This window comes from Meriones unguiculatus, chromosome 14 (assembly GCF_030254825.1).
Source record: "Meriones unguiculatus strain TT.TT164.6M chromosome 14, Bangor_MerUng_6.1, whole genome shotgun sequence".
Lineage (NCBI taxonomy): Eukaryota > Metazoa > Chordata > Mammalia > Rodentia > Muridae > Meriones > Meriones unguiculatus.
This window is the reverse complement of record NC_083361.1, coordinates 39,216,382-39,238,589: the sequence shown is the minus strand read 5'-3', so window position 1 is coordinate 39,238,589 and position 22,208 is coordinate 39,216,382. Positions and strand designations below refer to the sequence as shown.

The window sequence follows — 22,208 nt, the reverse complement described above, 5'->3', positions numbered from 1 at the left end:
TGAGTGGCAACAGAAGAGAGTTTTGAGCAGGGCTTCTCATAGCTAGAGTTAATATCAAAGCTGGAGACAAAACACTCCAAGTACACAAAGCCTAAAGAATTTAAACACCAATGAGTGGCTAACACTCTCCAAAGTTTGCCACCTAAATCACTATAACACCATTCTTCTCATCCAGCTGTAGAAACAAAGGGCAGATAAGGGATCTAGAACACTGTGGTCGGAGTCACCAAAGCCAAACACTTCAGTTGTTGAAAACACGTGTAAGAGACTGGGGCTGCCAACAAAGAGAGACAGGGAAGGCACTCCTCCACTTGTTAATCTTTTTTTTGTTTGTTTTATTTTGTTTTTCTTGCATGAAACTAGTGGTTTTCTCTGAGTCTAGAAAGTATCAGAAGAAAACATGTTCTCTAGTGTTGTCATGTCAAGAAGCCATGTTTAATAGATACACAGTGTTAAAAACAACCAACTATCAGCCATTTATCCAGAACCACATCTAAGAGATTCTAAGTGGTTATGGACATCACAGAATCAATGTGATATAGGAATTTACTGCTAAGAAAGGGGGATTAAAGGAAGTATTGGTTAGATGTCAGAGGCCAGTCCAGTATCAATCTCCATAGTAGGGACCTGAACAATTGACAGCCCTACATGAACTGCCATGGACTTTATACCTTGATGATGAAAGAGAACAAAATGGGATACCCAAGTGGTAGTGCTGAAGTGTTAGAAAGCCAGACTATACTCCTTACCTCTATAAGCCTCAAGCCAAAACAAGTAATCCTGGGAAGAGAAAGAAGGAGAGATAAGTGCATTTAGACATGTGATTGAAGTCTCAAACTAAAGAATCAATGTATAAAAGCCACCAGAAGTTTAAGGGCTGTGTCCAACATTTAGTTAAGGGAATAGTGGAGGGACATGTGTAGAAAAAAAATTATCTTCTTATTATATTCCAAACCAATTTCAGATTGTTCAACTGCCCAATTAATATCAAATTGTGCTGTCAAGAGTGGGGTAAAGTCAAGACCTATAAAGAGGATCAAATCCAGAAAGATGAGGAAGGAGGACACACAGAAAATCAGTGGAAAGTAAGGGGACCAAGGTCATTGAAGAGTTCCAACACTGTGCCATAGAAGTGTTGATGAGTGGGTAGGCAGACCTGGCTCCCCTCTGCCTGTAACAGATGCCCTGTTCAGGAACGAAGTCCAGCTAATTAATCTGCTCTGGTTAGGTTATGCTGTCACTCAGAGAAACCCCTAGTCTCCTTCCATAAGGGTCTAGGTCCAGAGGGCACACAAGATCTTTCTCTTCAGAAATTACAAGAACAATGAGACAAGAGTCTATCTTCCAGACTTAGATTTAAACTCTGTTATGGTTTATCTCTGTGTCTGTGTGAGTGAATGTTAAATTTCACCAGTACCACAAAGGGATAACACTGTAACATATAGGCCAACTGGTACTCAGAAAGATTGTTCGTCTTGCCAGAATTAGTGTCAAACAGTCAGCTACTAAAAAGTAAAGCACAAAATTCTTATGTGCAACCCCAAAGCACTCCATATTAGTAGTTGAGAAAACTCCTTGAGGTGTTCTGACGACCCAGGAAAAAAATGCTTTGGAGAAAATATATATGAGCACTTATAAGCATAAGTTGTTGCTGCTGTTATCTACAACCAGATGATAAAAGGGCGTGTGGGACTAAATTCACACCATGATAGGTTGCTCCATTTTTGACTCAAAAAAAAAAAAAAAAAAAAAAAAAACTTAAAGTCAGAATTCAATTTTTTATGATCAAACAGTAGAAGAAGTCAAGGGGGATTATGAAACATATTGAGGAAACATTTCTTTGACAACAGTGTCTTCCAACAGGCAAACAGCAGAACAAAGGCACCATGTCCTGTGTATGTTCCCAGTGGAGGTGTTAAGTGGAACATGGTCCCCAATGCTGATCATCTCGTTTTTGTAGGAAGGAGCAAATTCCAATTTTGTCTTTTACTTTCTCTGATAACTGTGGTTCAATATAATGTGGTTTTCATGACCAAGAAGCCCTTTTTGCAGGTTTCTCTAAGTCCCAGAGAAGACAAGTATTCCATTACAATATTAACAGATGCCCTCACCATCATTCCAGTCCCTTTACATGTATAAACTAATTTATCCTCAGATCAATGACACAGTATAGACACCATTATTAGCCTCACTGCAGAGATGAGGAAAAGCGAGATGCAAGGAAGTAAAACAAGTTTCTCAACATACACAGCTAATGAGTAATCATGTGACAGGGAAGGGTCTTTAACCTGGGCAGTCTGTCTCCAGAGCCCTGCCTTCTGGGCTGTGATTAGATAAGAATAAGTATGACCTGGGTCAAGCTCGTTGAGGATGGTTATGAAGAGAAAAGGGAAAATTACATAGAATTAAAATTAAATAGGGTAAAATCCACCCAGGTTAAAATGGCTTTGGCCTTTTTACAAGAATTAGAGAATGCTTCAGCCCTGTGGGGTTTCTTTCTTATCTATTATAAAAGTCATTTTGACTATTTCCAACCACATATTAGAGACTGTATTAGGCAAATTCTGTAATTTATTTCTGGATCATTTAAAATATTTAACTCTTCTATGCAGTTAATTTATATTTTATGATTTTTTTGTTTATTTGTATTTTTATGCCATATTAATAAAGGCTATAAAATTGAGAAAGGATAAGTAGAAAAAATGATACCTAATATGCCAAGCCTAGATTGTCTGATTCTCTTAAAGAGGGCTATATTTCCCCAACACTATACTTTAAGGTATATGTCATGTCTGTATTCCTTTGCTTTATTGATACAGGCTTGAGAGAGGCAAAACAAAAATTTAAAATTTAAATACCTATAATAGCAGCTCTGAGAGCATGACATTGACATCAGGAATGAGGCAATGACTTGTTTCCCAGAACTAGTTAGATAAGGAAAATAATAGCCTCCATTCTACACCAAGGATATCAGGGACTCAGGATGTCTCCCCTCCCATGAACACAGATTCCAGAAGACTATGAACAGTTGAAGTTCCTGAATACTAGCACCCAGCAAACCCAATCCTTCTGACCCTATGGTGGGTGCTAGACATTTTAAGTCCAAAGGCTCAGATGGACAAAACAGGAGAGTGAAGGACAAACTGTGAGGGGGACAGCAACCAAATAACCAACCAAGTCTAGTCTGTGGTTGAGCTGCTAGGTGGGATTTTAGTTTAAATAATTTCCAATATTTCATTTCACTGTAAAATCCTATAAGCCTTCTCAAACTCCTTATCTATATTTCAAAAGGTAAACACTTGACTTCATTCTGCTCCTAGAAGTACATCATTTTCCCATTCACAGCTACTCAAGGCAAAGTTGTAAACCAAAAAAAGCTGATCAACACCTTTCAGTTAGCTGTTGAGCCAATCAACCTAAAACCTTGAGAGAGTCACATAACTTGAAGGAAACTATTAACAAAGCCAACATACAAAAATACATACATATATATGTATATAATATATATGTATATATTACCAATGATATTTGTTTTGAAATCAGGGAATTTAAGTAGAGAAGTTATTTAGGAAGTCTATGAAGAAGCCTAATCCCTGATCTGTGAAAACAAAAAAAAAAAAAAAAATGAGTTAATGTACCTTCAAAACTAAGCAAATTATTCCCTTCTCCCAACAAATGGTCCATCATCATAAATATTGGTCATTAAGTGCCAAGTGACTCTTCATGGGCACCCATGAGACACAACAGAGAATTGAATCATCTCTAACAAAGTGCACATTATCCCCTAGAAGTCATGTCAGCAAGACCAAAGGAAGAGATGGTCGTATGGAGCAGGAAAAGTACAGAGGAGCTGTGCAGTGGTGGTGAAACACCACTATTCTATGTGAAAGGGAATAGGAAATAATGTGAAAGGATAAGAATGTTTCTACTGTGGCTTTCTACAACACACCACATCTATCTCAGTGGATTGTCTCATTTGATTCCAGGACTACTTTGTAGGTAAGGGAATTAAACACTCAAAACTCTAGTAATTTTGACACAAAGTCACACTGAATCAATGAAAAACTAAGCCAAGCTATAGACTTGGGTCTGTCTGGTTTTTATAGCTTACCCAACATTATCAATGCATTTCAATACCTATTACCCAGTTAATATGAATCAACTATTTAGATGCTAAAAAATGTGATACTAAGGAGGAAATGACAGGGATAATCAAAGAAAGCAAACAAATTTAGAATAATTATTATGGGAGTTCAACTAAGGAGAAATAAGTGGTCTTAAGAGAGTATATGTTAGAATTTTGATCTGGGCAGTAAGGTCAACTGAACAGGAGATAACTCACCCGAGATCTATAAAAAGGGTAGAAGAGAACCAAATGAAGGGTCCAAGGAATGGGGAGTGATGGCACAGGGTGGGCTAGCAGATGCCTCACAGAGGCAGTTAGTGTGGACAGGGAGGAGGGGGAATGGCAAAATGAAGACAGATGCATGGAGACCCTGAAACTCCAGTGGGAAGAGAGGTTACAGGGCTATCTTGGTTTCTGTGACCTGTAATGAAAAAGTATCCTTTCCTTACAGTAAGAAGGTGGATGATATACTCAGCTTTTCATATGACAAGATAATTCTACATGCAATGTGCAAAACTAGTTGAAAACAAAACATGAGGGGCCTTTGGACATAGATGTTCTGGAGGATATTTAGGCACCACAGCCACATTCAAGGTAAGAGATGAGGCAGGCTGGATTTAAAGGAAGTTGGGAGATAAGGGAGGAAGTGGATGTTCTAAAGATGATTGTTAGATTAACAGGACATCTGTGTCAACTGTTTTCTACCAAAAGCTCAAGGAACATTATGGAGGAAGGGCTGGAGCGAAGAGCTGGATGAGAGGGAGGAGTGTTTCAAAATGCTGTCTTTGGGTGTGACAAAGCTATTGTCCTCATGAGCTCATTGCAGCTGAGGCTACTTGCACAACACCTGTACAAGATCAAAGCAACACAATCCATTGATAATCCTGCAAGCAGCACCAATTGGACATGAAAGTGGGAAGGAGGCATAGTGGGGGTTTATGGGAAGTAAGAGGAGTAGAGGAGCTGGGATGGATATAATATAGATGCAATATATGCATTATTAAATTTTTAAATAATAAATAAAATATATTCTAAAACAACATAAAGTAAAAATAAAAAGTCTATTGATCATGTACAAGAAGACTGATATTATGAATCATAGGTGGAAGAAACATGGTAAAACAGTATGTGTTCAAACAAAATGCTACAATAAATATTCTGAATATTGAGAATATTCTGAAATATTCTCAAAAGCCTAGGCTTTAAAGTCTTGCTTCCAAGCTATGGCAGAGGTTGGACCTAATGGGAGGGGTCTGGGCCACTAGGGGGAAGTTCTCAGGATATATTGGGACCTCAGCACCTCCTCTTTCATTTCCATTGCTAGTAAGGGATGTAAACAGGCTTCCTTTACCACAAGTGACACTCATGATGTATTGTCATAGACTAAAAATCAGTAGAACAAGTAGCCATGAAGTGAAGCCTCTAAAATGTGAGCCAAAATATACTATGAACTATTCTTTTCTTTAGGTTGATAGTCACAGTTCCTCATGGTGTTGCAAAAACAACCCAGTGAAGATGACAGGAAAGTGAGGCACCTTGGGAAACTTTGTGAAGCTGTCAAGAACACAACCAGACTCACAGACATGGTGTTGGGGAGTCTAGGTTGGAGGTCTTACATAAGCTGTTAGCCATCCACCTGTTAAGAAGCAGTGGTGTTGATATGCTGGAGAGAGAAATGGATATGAGCACAGGAGATGTATCAGATCCAGCCATGAGGAGCACCATCGTTTAATGTCTGAGAAAAGAGAGGCAACAAGGAAGTGTTAAGAAATCCAGAGCATCATGTCACTATAGGGGATACTCTTTTGAGAATATGAAAACATCATTTCAGAGACTCATTTGTAGAGTGAAACCAGTAAAAGAGAGCTGTGGACATTTCTCTCCAAGAAATCATGGCTGTTTTCTAACACAGTGTCCTGTTTCCTTTCATCAAGACCTCACCTTATCTATCACATGGTTTGACTAAAGGTGAGTCCTACCCTCACTCTGCAGAGTTATAAAGCTGTCATGAAGCAGGACAAACTCATCGGGGTTTTATAGGTCCCTGGACACCTGGACACACAAGTAGTTCAAGGGCCAAACTCTGAACTCAACCCAGAATAATGACACTCAGTTAGGTGACACATAGGTTAGATGACACCGCATTACTGAGTTAAAAAGACATCTTTGAAGATGGAGGTAGCAGCTGAGTATACATGCTTGTGAAAAAGCAAGATAAAAGAGAGGGGAGAGTCCTGGAGAGTATATTGCTGAGATCCAGCCTTGCCTGAGAGCTAACCCTGAACTTTAAGTTATACTGCCTCATCAAATTTCCCTGAATAAGCCACTTTGAGTGTGTATTTCTAGCATTTACATATCAAAGAAACCTGCTCAACACAACTCATCCATCTGAACACCTCCATTAGCTCCTTGTTTCATTGATTTTCCAGTGAAAGGTTTTCAGGCTGGACTGAATTTACATGATGTCTTGATTCTCCTGGCTTTTTGATATAAGAGGATTCATGAGGTAAGAAGTAGGAACAGGGCCAAGGCGAATATTTTAGTCTTATTTAAGTTCATCAAGTATCTAATGATTTTTGTAAACAATTTTCAAAATTAAGAAACTAGCCCTAATAAGGCTTTATGCCACTTAAAGAGGAATGCCTACAGGAAGCTGAGGCTAATCGCAGTTGAAAACAAATGTCATTTGTCATTTCTTCTCCTACCACCCACTTACAGCCTATGCTCTGGGTGCAAGAAACCACTAGCCTGCATTCCACTATAGCATAAGCTTTCAGTGAGTCATGGGAAGCCCACAGAACCATGGTCCTTTCAAAGACTCTTTCTTGGACCAGTGACACATGGCTTAGCCAGTAATGGCATTTGCCAACAACCTGAGGACTTTGATCCCTAAAACCCACATAGGAGAAGGAAAGAACAAGTTGTCCTCCGAAAGTACAACTTGTCCTCTGACTTCCACACATGTGCTGTGGCACACATACCCACACACATATGAATGTCCTAGCATGAGGATCCTTACAGAAACCTCCCAAGAGGCCCAGATGCATCAGCACACTACAGAAGCCAAGGGTGGGGTATGAAAAGGTGCAATGGACTGGCCCAAATGCCCATTATCTTTCAGAATAAAGGTGGTAAAATCTACTTTTCAGTAGAGCATTGGAGAATCTACCTAACCACATTGTCTGAGATACTCAGGATGTGTTGATTCCCTTTGTAATCTCAGCATCTCAAAAAATTAAGAGGGAATAAATTCAAAGTAAGGGAAGGAGCCAGACAAAATAGCTGTCCAAAATCTTTAAAACCTCAGATTTATGTATGCCTTTTCTGAACCACTGAATTTTTTTAAGTCAGGGTGTCACATAGTCCAGGTTGGCCTGGAACATACATACTATATGTAGCCAAGGATGCCCACAAACATGCGATTCACCCTTTCGACCACCTAAGTGCCGGAGCTACATCTGGTTGTATGCACAGCTGGGGATCAAATCCCAGGACTTTTACCATACTAGGTCAGCCCTTTACCAACTGCGTTATATTCCAGAACCATTAGCTATTCATAAAAGTACATTGTGACCTACATGCACAGTGCTAGAGATGCCACAATGCATGGAAAGGTATCTGGCATGGGTGAGGGGAGATCTGAGTCTTCCTTTCCTGTGGTCATCTCAGGGAGAAAACTCAACAAATAGGACACCAAAACAACCTCCAAAGCCATCCAGGGAAACAGGGCAACAGGCTTGTGCAAGCCTCAATCTGTGCCACATCACTGACACTGTGAATGAAGAGGCTTCTCGTCAGGGCTGATGTCTACTTGGTGGCGTTCTCAGTCACCAAGTAGAAACTGAATGATAAATACGGCCTGTCACTCTATGGTCAGAAATGAGACTTGAGAATTTCAAGATTTGTTAGTAAAAACAGAAGAGCATGAATATGTCTGAATAATTTCTCCAGTTAACATGAATAAGTTATTCTTTGAACATATCACCCATCAATTTGATTGTGTATCTCTAATGTAGATGTCACTTCAAAGCAAGGCTTATTTTAGCCCTTCGATAACATAAAATCTTCTACATAGAAGAAACCATAAGTAAGGACCAGCAGTGTGATTTATTATAACTTAAAATACACACACATACACACACTCACACATACACCCACCCACACACACACACACACACACACACACACAAACACACACACACACACACATCATCTTTCAGGAAGAGCTGACATTTATAGTTTTAGTAGCCCAGGTTTCCTTTTATGGTAACATGGCTTGTTTTTCTTTTTTGAAAAGAAAGCCATGGATTTATTATGTTCAGCTCTTTGCTAACTAAATGAGCAGAAGGGAGAGATTTATAAAGCAAATAAACAGAAAGATTTATGGTTTCTTTCTCAGAGCAGCTTAAAATTATGGAGAAACTCATTGACCTTTCAAGAGAAGAACTAGATTCAGCCAAGCAAAAACTAAGTGCACCTGAGAGATTTCCAATTAATCCCTTAATTTAAAGCCTTTGTCTTTCTCCAGTAAATATGCTGGGGGGCTGCTGAACCCCATTTACTCCTTTTGAAGTATAATTACCTAGCAGCATTACAGACAGCATTTTCTACTAGCAGTAAGTATCAATAATACTCATCATAATCAGAAAACGAAGGAAATAGGGATTGGAAAGAGAATAGAAATAGAGCAGGCAGCTAAATGGGAGCAGCTGATTTTGAAGAATAAGCTTGGAGGAGAGAAAAAGAGACAGTCCTGAATCTTGAAAAGAGGAGGAAAGAGATGAGAATTGGAAGGTAACTGGAACCAGATCACGTGTTCTGGAAGATTCTGTCATGAAGTGTTCCAGAATAGACAGGCTCAGAAAGAATCAAACCAGCCTGAATCTATGATAGAATTATTCTATGCCCATACCAACCCAAGCCTGGAATGTAAATGTGTTTCCAACTGCTACTTTATCAGATATCAAATTGTGCTCATTTGGGACACACAACAAGAAAATCAACTAAAGCAGACAGACACCTCATTAGGAGTTGCTAATAACTTTATCTCCCCATTTTTGTTTTGTTTTGTTTTTTGTGGAGACAAATACAGTTTAGAATTAAAGTTGCAAGAGTGTCCAAGTTCCCTTTGTTGGCAGTGTAACCCTGGGCAAATCATTAATCTTTGCAAAACCTTGGTTTTATGGGAATAACAATAATACTGAGCTTGTAAATTTGGGAGAATTAAGTGAAATAAGAAATATAAGGTGCTTATCACAATAACTAGCATGGAATAGGTGCTCAAAAAGATTAACTACCACCAGAAGCAACTGCATTGCCATCCTTTGTCTACTATGGGGAGGGGTATGACAGAGCAGTGATGTGGGTTGTCGTGGACACAGCTGGATCTGGTATGAGAAGATTCAAGTTTCTCTGTTCCCTCTTTAAAGATGAGGGTTCGGATCCTGGAACCAGAGAAATTTGACTCTACCACCTAGTTTCCTAGGTGGCCTGCAGCCTTTTCACTGGCCCAGACCTCACTTTCCTCATCTGAAAACTGAAGATAGCAATATTCACATTATAGCATAATGAAAAAATCAGGTAAGGACCATAGAAATATAAAAATACCTGAGTAAAGATCAGCAGCAGTGCTTGCTATGATGAAAGCATCTATGCTTGCACCCAACAGTGACTTCCTGAGTAGAGCTGCTGTATGGCAAGCAAGGCTTGAAGTTAGAGAAGAGCAGTAAGTTAAGCAGACAGAAGCACGTGATAGCTGGGAGCCCACTGTTCAGGCCAGCAAAACCATCAAGTGGGCTACCAATGCTCCTTAAGTAATTCAAGTATATCTTAAGGAAGGCCAGCACAGAAAAAGTCATAAACTAAAATTAGATTTGATTTACATGCATGTCAGACCTGGCTCTGAGTATATACATGTCATCAGTGTATAAATGTGCTGGGCTTTAGTCTCCTCACCTGTAAAATAATCTATGAGGTGAAGTCATACCTTAGAAGATAAAGGAAACATTATACACTGAAGTAATTATAAAATATAATTCATTATATTTTATATGTAATAGTCACGTATTAATTATTCCTTTACACATGCTTAATGATCATGTTTATTAAATTGGGAAAACAGAAGGAAAAATATTCTTTTATTAACTATTAAATAAATTAAATCTGTAGGGCCCGAGTCAGACAAATTCTAAAAATGAAACAACTGGTTTCAGAGGAGTTTTCATTAGGAAAGGGTGGTTAAACTTTGACAGTTAACATAGTTACCACAGAAGATGCCAGCATCGGTCATGCCAATATCCTGAAGTTTCTAGGAATTCTTGCACCTATAGATATTCTTAGAGGCTTTACAAGCAAAACACACTAAGAACCTTTTACTTAGTGTCTCACGGACTGACAATAGCACTCACCTGTGGATAAAGATAACTCCAGGTACAAACCATTTACATAAAACTAAAGTAAACAGATTCCTATGAGCTTTTCAAAGCTGGCTTATGTAATCCTGAGATCTGGTGTGCAGCATGTTCAAAACATGTTTAAACAAGGAAACACTGTTCTCATCATTTCTCAGACAAGTAGAAAAACTGAGACTGTAAGCAAACAACTGAAGCATTTAAGTCTCCCCCTGGAGTTTCAGCAAGAGGCATTCAACCTTCACTGGCCAAGGCAGAAACACAGGTCAGAGCTGGGAAATGCAGATACCAATGATCTGGTTTTCACTCAACTGCCAGTGAAATCCTGCTGTGCTTTGACCATTCACTGCATGTGAGGATGATATTATCTAAATTAAAATTGATTGCAAATTATAATCAAGATGAAATAAAGATTATGTTTATTATATATGAGTATATATGCTATATGGTAATTTATGAAATTACATATATATATTGAAATTATATATATATTGTATTATATATATATATAAAATACAATACATAATACATAGAGTTTTAGGATAGGACTAAGTATAGTACATATAATGCATAGATGAACATGTGCATACATGTGGGTATATATTTACCTGCATATATACATAAACCATCATTTGTCTCCAATAGGGATGAGTAAAGTGTAAAGTAGTGATGTGGGTTGATGTAGAACCAGTTAGATCTGTTATATGCACATTCCCTCTTCAGAGATGAGACCCAGAATCCTAGAACCAGATAAGCTAGACTCCACTACTTAGCTACCTGGGTAACCTCGGGACAGTATTTTCACTGTTCCTAGCCTCAGTGTCCTCATCTGCACACTTAAATGCACACACACACACACACACACACACACACACACACACACATCCATGAACAAGAAAAGTCTACCTTAAGAGCTGAGCCAGAGCAGTAGATCCCACCTGCATTCTCAGGAAAAGCTATGTTATCCCATTTGATTGGGAAAGAAGAATAGCCATGACACAGACGTATTCAAAAATACCAAGAAAACCCCTGGTTTTATTGCTTGTTGTGATGACATGAGAGTGAAAGGATGATAGTTTACTGCAGATGAGCTGCAATTCATCCAAGTGGATTTGGGTGCATCACCACCTAATTTTTTTTAAGAAACTGGGAATGCAAAAATGGACCTACAACTACCCATGGCTAGTGAGATTATGGATCTTGGAGGGGAGTCGACTATCGTCACATTATTAGACCAGCATAATTCCTAGCTCCATTCTAAAGAGCTATACTCACAGATACATGTAGCTCTCAGCTCTTATCAAAGAAACTTCTCTTTGCAGCATACAGAGACCATTATAAAAAACAAACAAACAACAATAAACACACACACAAACCAGGCCAAAATGCAGAGAACAAATAATACTGGGATACCCAGTCCCAAAAGATATACCTACAACACAACCCTTGAACCAAGCCTCAAGGAATACTGCAGACAGAGCATTATAAAATAAAACTGTAATATCCCAAGGACAAGCAAGTATTCTGTGAGGTTGTATCTCCTAGAAATGACAGTAAAGCTTTATTCATGACACCTCAACAACATGGCTGCCTAAACAAGATCCAAACAATAACAATAAAAATAGACATGGAATGTCATAAAGCCCCAGCCCTAGACAAAGAACTACAAGCAACTATGAGATTCTGAGAGAGAGGAATTAGTCTTTCCCAGAAATAAGCCCCTCTATGGTTATCCAATACCAAATAGTGGCCCTGAAATCACATATACATAAGCCTCAATAAATGGACTCAGCAGTTCTGTTTTGATATATTTATGCATATATAGTATTATATATATATTACATATATATTCAAAGAAAAAGAGGCCATGAATTTGAGAAGGATTAAGGAAGATATTGGAGGGGCTGAAGAGAAAAAACTTTGGAAGAGTTGAGGAAAGAGAAGGAATGGAAAAATTATATAATTATATTTTAATTAAAAATTTAAAATAAATTAGTAGGTAGGTAAGGCTAAAGTAAAATGTGAAAAAAGACTCTGTGGGGGGGGGGTGAAAAGCCAAAGTTGGGGTTTTGGCAGGTGGAGCTAGAAAGGGAAGATATGGGAAAAGTTGAGGGTGAATACGATCAAAATACATTATATGTAATTGAGAATTGATAAAATATTATTTTAAAGCACTAAAAGCAGTTGTGTTTTAATAATCTGAGCATTTCAGTTCTTCCATTAAACAGGTCTCCTTGAACATGTACACTCCAGCCCAACAGTGATGTGTCACCACTGAGGAACCATGGGCTTTAGTGTAGAGCTTTCAGGGGAACTCTACACTACAAGTCCTGCAAGAGGAGGATTACTCCTCTACTCTACAAGTCCTGCAAGAGGAGGATTAACTGAGGAGTCCTGAGACTCACTACTCATCACTGAATGTCCAACACTGAGGGAAAAAAAAAAAACTGCAAGCTTCTGTATCACAGTCCAAGGAAACCGAATCTCCTTAGTGTCAGATGAGCTGGAGATTAAATCCTAGCTGCTGCCCTGTGAGATGCTGAGCTCTGGTTCCTTTATTGAGCAATGAGGATTGAATAAGGTAACGTATATAAAGACCTGCTTAACATGCGCCCTAGCACAAATGTTCAATTTGCTTTTTCATTAAGGAAAAACAAAACAAAACAAAAACCCTAATAAATACACAAGAATGTCTCCCATCCTGCCACTAACCATTCACTATTTGGTAAGTACAGATTTACTACTCTTCACAAATAGTGTGCAAGGTTCTAGAGCAGAGGTTCTCAGCCTTTAACACAGTTCCTCGCATTGCAGTGAACCCAACCATAAAATTATTTTTGCTGCTACTTCGTAGCTGTAATTTTGCTAGTGTTATGAATTGCAGTGTGAATATCTAATATGCAGGATACGTGAACCCCAAAGGGGTCATGACCTGCAGGTTGAAAACCGCTGTTCCAGATAAAAGGAAAGAACCAAGTGGCAGCCAGCTCAGTGTCTGTGCACAGCCTGGTGCTTATAAAGAGAATGCTCATTTCCATTTATTCCTGACAAATGTAAACAAACTTATTACCTTGCCAAGTCAAGCACAAAGCATAAGTTTGCAGAGTGCTGAGAGCATCAACACACGAAGCATAATCTATCTCACAAGCCAGGGCTCTTTAGCTAGGCTCAGAAATGTTGCCACTGGGATTCTGAGGAGCCAGGTAAGTGAGCATCAAAGACACAGCTATGCCATTCTGCAGCAGGCAGGACGGTGATAAAGACCTAGATATAAAGTAGTGCCCGGATCTCTACAGCAGCAACGAAGTTATTAGCTCATACCAGAATTCTGAAACTCTTTTCAGGGGTAAAAGAAGGAGGGGAGGGTTCTTAGAAAGATGTGTAAGTCAGAACTGGAATGTTTCTAGGAGGCTCATTCTGCCTTTAAATTAGAAAGGAAATCAACAAGACTTGGGCTGGAGATGTGGCTAAGCCATAAGTGTGTGTTATCTTGCAGAGGAGCCAGGTTTGGTTCCCAGTACCCACATCAGGTAGCTCATAACCTCCTGTAATTCCAGTCTCAGGGGATCCAACACCTTCTGCCCTTGGCATGCACTTGCATACTTGTCATGACATTAACTCATACAGGCAGGCAGACAGGCACGCAGGCACACATGCACAACAAACTTTTTTATAGATGATATGCAGCATCTGTGTCAAAAGAATCCATGAAGCATGCCATTCATTTGGGCAGTCACAACTATATTTCCTACCAGTTCATTCTGAAATAACTGCTATCCTCAGGTCCAAAGCTGGGTCTTGGCAACCTGGAGATGTATCTGAAGCAGCCCATAACTCATAACTTAGGGAATATGTAGCATAGTAACAAGATCTTATTGACAGATAATTTAAATTTCGACCAAAGTGTTATCAGCTCCCACGACAGCAAAACCACATAGTCAGCCACCAGAGTGAGCAATGTAGATGAGACAGCCAAAGAGCAAGCAGAACTCTTTGCACGGCGTTCATGTCCCTCTCACATGCAGTGAGTCACCCAGCCTGCTGATTTCATCCTTACCCTCTATGACAACTTACCCAGATGAGTGTCACGAGTCACCAGTTAGAGTCCCTGACTAGTTGCTGTAGTCAGAATATTTTTATTTTAGAAATAAAAATTGAATCTTACTGTTTCTTACATAAAAAGGTCACTACCCCAATAGCTTTAGAATGATTTCATAGTATCCTGGTTCCACCTCCCTCTGTTCTTATCCTCAGAGCTCCCGTACTGGGTTCTAAGCACAACACAGGCTCATGTGCCCTTTTGCACCTTGGTGTTTCTCTAGAGGTCCATTCCAGCACTACATCCACCCCTATCAGTCAACTCCCTTCATCTTGTAGAAGAGTTTCAGCTTGAATCCCCGAGGGAAACACATACTTACCTATCAAACATTCACCCTCCTTCATAGTGTAGTCCTCCCTTTGCAAGATATCCACTTCCTTCTCACTCCAAGAAAAGCCTCCCACCCCTCGCTGCCTACTGACACATCCACTACTGTATGACTTGGAACTTAAATATCCATAACAGAACAGTTGCTGTATTCATAGTTGGTTGATAATTTATTTAAATCTTAAGCTGTTCTATATTTTGTTTCTTAAAGCTTTAATTTGCCTTAGTTTGCCTTAAAGAGTTGGGGTGAGTAAGAAAAAGTCTTCATGCTATGGAACCATGAAGACATTAGTTCAAATCTCCAGTACCCACACATAAAAAGCTGGGCATGGATATGCATGTGTGTAACTCCAGAGCTAGAGAACAGAAACAGGCAGACTTCAGGAGCTAACAGGCTAGCCAGCCTAACTAGAACTATGAGTGTCAGGTTCAAAGGGAGACCATGCCTCAAGAAAATAAGGTAGGAAGTTATAGAAAAATATGCCCAATATCCCCCCGTGGCCTTTGCATGTGCCCACATAGGCATACACATATGCATACCCCACCCACATGCCACATTCATACACACCACAAAAAGAGACCACTGGAGTATATGCATTTGCACACTGATTTTACAACATAGAAACACAGACAGATGCATTTCTGGTCTGAGTTCACAAATGATTATTTTCTGCTCAAATATATTAGATCAAATTTTAAGTTTTCCACTACACCTCTGCTCTTCTTCTCTAAAGATCTGACACGTGCAATTTTTATCAAGGAAGACTTTGCCAAGAAGCCAAATTCAACAGCAAATGCAGACATACTAGAAGCTATAGCAGAAGCAAAAGAAGTGCGAAGCTGAGGAGATGGCTTAATAGATAAAGTATGTGATGTGCAAGTGTAAGGATCTGAGTTCAGATCCCCGGTTATCTACAAAAATATGTGTTCATGTCTAACTCCAGAGCTGGAGGTGAGGCCGGAGGATTCCCTAGCTAAACAAGTGAGTCCCAAGCTCAGTGAGAGACCTTACCTCAAAAGACAAGGTGGAAAGTGATAGAAGGTAACATGTGAAGTCACCTTCTGGCCTCTACACACGTGCATGTACAGACTCACATATGTACACACACACAAACATACACACAGAACAACTTGATTCATCCAATTCTTCTTTCTATCTAGGTATCAGACATCAAAGAATCAAAAGATATTCACATTTTAGATAAATAAAAACATTTAAATCTACTAAGCTTTCCATTTCGATTTAGAGCTCTAAAGCTTGGATTTGTCCCTAAAATGTCAGTGGGGCATCTTTTCTCTCATTTTCTTGTTTTCTTCTTTGCTTTCACTACATAAAATTCTAACTACTGGATGAGGCAACCTAATAAGAGGGAAAGGGTTCCAAGAACAGGCAAAAGAGTCAGAGACAACCCCCACTCCTACTTTTAGGAGTCCCACAAGAACACCAAGCTACACAGCTATGAGGGTATGTGTATTATCTCACTGTAACTTGATATGCCATGTTTGGTTGAAAGAGAGGAGGCCCACTCTTTTCTGAAGGGGAATAGAAAAGGAGTGACTCTGGTGGAAAAGGGAGGTGAAGGCAGGGCCTAAAAAGAGTGGCGAGGAGAAATTGTGGTCTTATTTAATGTATGAGAGAAGAAATTGTAAAAATGCTAAGCACTAAGCACTATAAACAATTGACTAATGACTTTCAAGGAGATACCCTAAAGTCTCAAAGTACTGCACCAGGAACCAGGAGCTCTCTTGGTGTGATTTCCCATGGTGAAGTGCATCACTGCAAAGCACTGCAAGGCTGACTTTGCTTATCCTCTGAGCGCCTTGAGTCCCGAGGAGAGGAAGACTGGGGAAATGCCAGGTATAGCACTTGCACAGGGAGTCAGTCAGGAGTAAGGTGCGGGTAACTGTAGGGCTTGAGAGAAACATGGCAAGTGTGGCCACATGGACTCATCCAAGTGGCCTCAATGATACTGTATGATACTCTGTGTCTCATCAACTACACTGGCCACGCCTCAAACTCAGAAGACATGAACTATGTAAGCAGTGTCACCTAATCTGGTTCCTCTCCTCCAGCACCCCTCCAGCCAATATCTCCAAACCCTTAAGGCCTAGAACATGACTTTCCTGATATAATATCCAATTGCATCCTCCCGACCTAAGATTTTTTAAAAGTTTTTCTGGCCCACATGATGATTTTTTTGATCATCCTCATTTTCTTTTCCTGCACCACTTAGAATTCCACAATTGGGGAGTTTCTTAATTAACCAGAAATCTATTATGCACACACTCATCCCTCGTACCATTAGGATGACATCAATCATTTACAGATATGTATTAAGCTTTTTGCATGAATTGCTTTCTTCTTAGCCTAAAGCTCAGAATTTATAAGACATGAAAAACCATGAATTTTGTTTAGGAAAAAAAAAAAGAACAGGTGAGTCACTTTGGTGTATGAGGTACAAGAAGTTGAACAAACCCCACAGAGAAGCAACAGTAGTCACCGTGAGAGAGCTTAGGAAAAATACAATGAAACTGTGGAAGGCAAACTGTTCTGTTATCCGTTCCTATCCATGAGAGAGTTTCAGTAACATCTGCTGACACCAGAACACAGGAACTAAAACAGTAAAAGGATTAAAATTAATGAGGAACTTTTTTTTTTCATTTAGTAAGCAGAAAAGCCAGCGAGATCAGAAAGCTGCTCATCATGAATTCTTGTTCCTCCTGGGCATATAGCTAATGCTGCTCTGCAGTCTCCCTTGGCGCTGAGTATGGTGAGTAACTAGGTTCTGGCTAGTGAAATGGAACCAGTACAGGCACATGGAAAATCTTCTGTTCTCCTTTCCTTCTCAATGGTGACCTTGAAGACCACAGACTACACATGACAGACCACCAAAGGGCCTTGGCTCAGAGCTCTGGGGGAAGATAATTGTTGACTAGAAACAGCTATTTTAAAGATTATGTAATGAGGAAGGAAAGCTGTCATTGCTGTAAGCCCCACGTCATTTGATTTATTATAAATACAGTGAAGAAAGGGAATCCTGAGATATTAAAGGCAGCAAGTTCATAGGGGCTTATGGTGGTTTAATGAGAAATGTTCCCCATGGGCTCAAGTATTTAAATACTTGGTGCTGTTTGGAAAGGTTATGGGGCCTCATTGCAGGAAGTATGCCCTTGGGGATGGGCTTCCATGGCTTAAGCCTTACCCAACATCTTGTTCTCTCTGCTTCTTATTTATGAATGAAATGTAATTTCTCAGCTTCCTACTCCTGCCACGGTGATATGGCTCCCCAGAATTATGGATTCTATTTCTCTGGAACTATAAGCTAAAATAAGCTCCTGCTTCCTTACGTTGCATTTGGTCATGGTATTTTATCACAAGAACAGAAAAAAAAAAATACAGCGGCAAAAGCAACCAAGTGCTGGTTATCACACGGCCTGGACAGTAACAGAACTGAGCAGAAGTGGCTTCACATTTTTCAACGCAGGCCTTGAACAACACAGGATAACTCTGACATAAGAAAGTGAGAATTGCACAGAAACTTGAACCCTTTCCCTTGCCTTTTCTTCTCTCCTTTATTCCTTTCTTCCCTTCTGCTATTCTCCCTCCTTCCCCCCCCCCTTGTATTCAAGTTGGGTTTGTGTATCAGCAATTCACCATGTACTATTTTAGATAATGAATATAATAACAAATACAACAAAATTATTGTTCCATAATGTTCAATACTGCAAAAAGACAAAGTCAGATAATAATAGTTTTGAAAAGAAAAGAAAAAAAAAACAATTTTAGAGAGAAGTCGCTATGAAGGAAATAAAGTCCAAAAAGCAAAATGATAGCAAGAACCTGGTAGAGGTAATTTCATCTGGGTTGTTAGGAAAGACCTTTTTCAAAGAGGGCATATTTGAGCTTGCTAGAGGGTAGAAAACTCTGCAAAGACTTGGGAAGGGCACCCAGGTTAAGGAAAGCACAACTTCCCAGACATACTTGGAGAAAGCAAAGAATGCCAGTAAAGTGAACACAAAGAAGCGGGCCCTGGATCACACAGAGCCTTACCTAGAACCAAGTTTGGATGTTATTCTAAGAACCATGGCACCCACTAGGCAATTTATAATGGAGCAGTGGCAAAATCTTCTTGGATGCTTTCAAAGCTTCCCTTCTATGTTTGTGGAAAGGTGAGCACTTGGGGCAAGAGCGGCTGCCATGGTCATCACTGGCTAAAAAGACTCAGGCAAGGGATGATGCAATGGAGATGTAACAAATGGGCGTTCGTGACTCATTTGGATTCTGAGTTGATACAGAGGTTGAAGAAGACCGAATTCATGAGCAGTTTCAATGTTTTATAATCACAGCCACCAAGTGGAAGGATGTACTACTGGCTATGTTAAATCAGGACCATGAAACCAGGAGCTTGGCAATGTAATCGTTTAGCCATACAATAACCCTTTTCCGTAAGACACCCTAGAGACCTAATCCAAACTTGGCACTTTATTGCGAATACATAATGAAAAATTTCAAACAATATCATACAAATGATTTTGGAAAATGCTTTTTAAGCAGCTCACTTAACCTGCAGTTCTTAGCCACCATGTCAGTTAGGTTGAAGGGCAAAGCTTTAACAAGAACCCTTTGGTCTGACTCAAGTATCATTATCAGAATTTGGGATTGGGTTTACTTTTCTGTACCTGCTGTTTTAATTTCAAGAAGAAAATTGTCAGGGGAGGATAAGGAGATGGTCATGTGGACCACAACAAGTGCAGAGGAGTTGTTCAGTGTTTGTGAAACACACCTTTCTGTGTGAAAGGGAGTGGGAAATAGTGTGAAAAGATACTAAAGGCTCTATGTGTGTTTCTACAACACACCAGGTCTATTCTCAATGTGTCATTTTATTTCAGGCTATTCAGCATAATTCCCAACCCACTTTACAGGTGAGGGGATTCAACAGTCAAAGCTCCAGTATGTAACACAAAGTCATACTGAGTAGATGAAGCACAAAGCCAAGCTATAGACTCAGTCTGACTGGTTTTTATAGCTCATCCAGTATCATTAAAGCATTCTAAAACCTGTTACACAGTTAATATGAGTCAAACATTTAGGTGCTAAAAATGAGATACCAGGGGGGAAATGACAGGAATAAACAAGAGATCATGCAAACAAAGTTAGAATTTGTATTGTGGGAGTTTAGCTAAAATTGAAAATTGTCAAAGCAGAAGGGTGGAGGTTTATGAAGGATTCAGATGAGAGGATAATATGTGTTTGCAAAGCAGACTTGAGATCAAAGATGCAGAGGTAGATGAAAGAGGATCCTAGGAAAGGGTCTACCTGTTCTTGTCATTGGGAGGACAACAGATAGAGCTGCTCAGATAAAACAAAAGCTAAAATCTTTCTCACAAATGGAAAGTTGGCTGAAAAGATACTTGGGCAACAAGCTACCTCTCTGAGCCATGCAGACTAAACAGAAAAAGGAAGACTTCTTGAGGCATTCTTACATCAAACATTCAGAATCCCTGCTAATACACAGCCACAGAGCAGAGTTAATGTGCCAACAATGGGTAATTCCTACTTAGTCAAAGCAGGACTTCAGAGATAGACCCAAACTGGAGCATTAACTGGGCTGTGTTAATCACAAGAGCCATTTATGCTATAATATGCAAAACACTTAAATGTAAAGAAAATGGGAAAACAGAGCCCTGAAAAATTCTTGGGTAATCAGAAGCATAGCGAGCACACTGGGCCAGTTCCCCATGAATTTCCTCGATCAGGAACTGACGTTTTCTTTTCTATAGAAAGTGCTCACAATAGCCTTTTATAGTAAATCTCTGCTCTCTTAGTTACTCTGAGGCACTTCCCCTTTAAACCCTGGTTTCCTGGCTACTTTTCCTCTTACTACTGAAGAGGACAGCCCCTCCATCGTAACCTCCAATCATAAGAAGTTACGATTCTGATGCAATTATAATATAATCTTGGAAAAAAGGAAATTATTTAAAAAGAAGTTGAAAGAGAAGTTATGACTCCCATTGCTGATCTACGCCTTTATGTATCTGACGCTTCTGCATATCTTCTACATGTGATCATTATATTCACCTAGCACAGCTCAGTTTGAGCTAAACTATCATTCCCTTAAATAGTGTCACTTGCGTTTTCTGAGGAAAGAGAAGTTTCATCTTTGAAAGTGATAATGTTTTGTGTCCCACAACCCCTGCACAACTGATACAAATCTGCTCTTTCCATCTCAAGGCACTCTCCCTGGCAACCTGCCAAATGGTTCTCAAAGCTCTGGCCTCAGAGAGGATCCGAATTAGGAGCTCATGCGATGTTGATACTGATGATAACCAACACAATCTTCTCAATTTTTACTCAATCGAGAAGTTTACTAAATTTTTAGCATGTTCTATCTCATTAACATGTGAACTGGGAAATCCAGTTTCCTATGCTGGACTTGGTATAACGAAACACTAAATTAAAACTGTATTCTACCACACACACAAAACAATCTACCATCTGAATGCCAGCTCCAGAATTCTGAACTTTCCCTGGTGATTCTCAACACTGCTTTTTTTTATCATAAATATTGATCTCTCCTGAATCTAAGAGCTTTAGATCAATTCATTCAGAATATTTGAGTAAACTCAGCTCAGTTAAAGAAAAGCAACAGCTCCCTTAACATCAAGGCAAATTTCAATGGTACATTGAAATTTCAATATTACATGTGACATGTACCAGGCATCTATTCATCATCTGTCAGATGTCAACCATTTCATGCCATCTTTATTCTGGAAGCTCCACTAAACAAAAAGCCTAATATATGACCAGGTTTTGTGCCAGAGAGAGAAAAAATAATGAGATGGGAGTTTGCAAAATTTTTTAGAGCTTTCACTCAGAAATAATATGGCTCATTTCCACTTGAAGTTTTTTCACTCAATTTTCCTTTTTTTTTCCTTTGAGACATGTGTCACTATATTGTCCTTTCTAACCTAAAACTCAACATGTAGACAGGCTAATCTATAACTCAGAGAGTTACTTGCCTCTACCTCCTGAGTTCTAGAATTAAAAGCAAGTGCCACCATACCTAGACCAAAGTTTTCTAAATATTTACTTTTGTTCTTTTTAATTAGATGAATGTATGCGAGTGCAGTGGCTGTAAAAGGCAGAGGCATCAGCTCTCCCTGCAGATGTAGTTACAGGTGGATCTGAGCTACTTGACATGGGTTTACAGCAACCATACTTTTTCTTAAGTGCTTTACCATCCCT

General features: G+C 39.4%; 1 protein-coding gene across 3 annotated transcripts in view; it reads right to left on the bottom strand.

The window, feature by feature from the left end:
• The window catches only part of Nell1 (neural EGFL like 1), a 951,197-nt gene that overhangs the window by 628,772 nt on the left and 300,217 nt on the right, over positions 1 to 22,208 (bottom strand). The gene's annotated exons all lie outside the window — the stretch shown is intronic.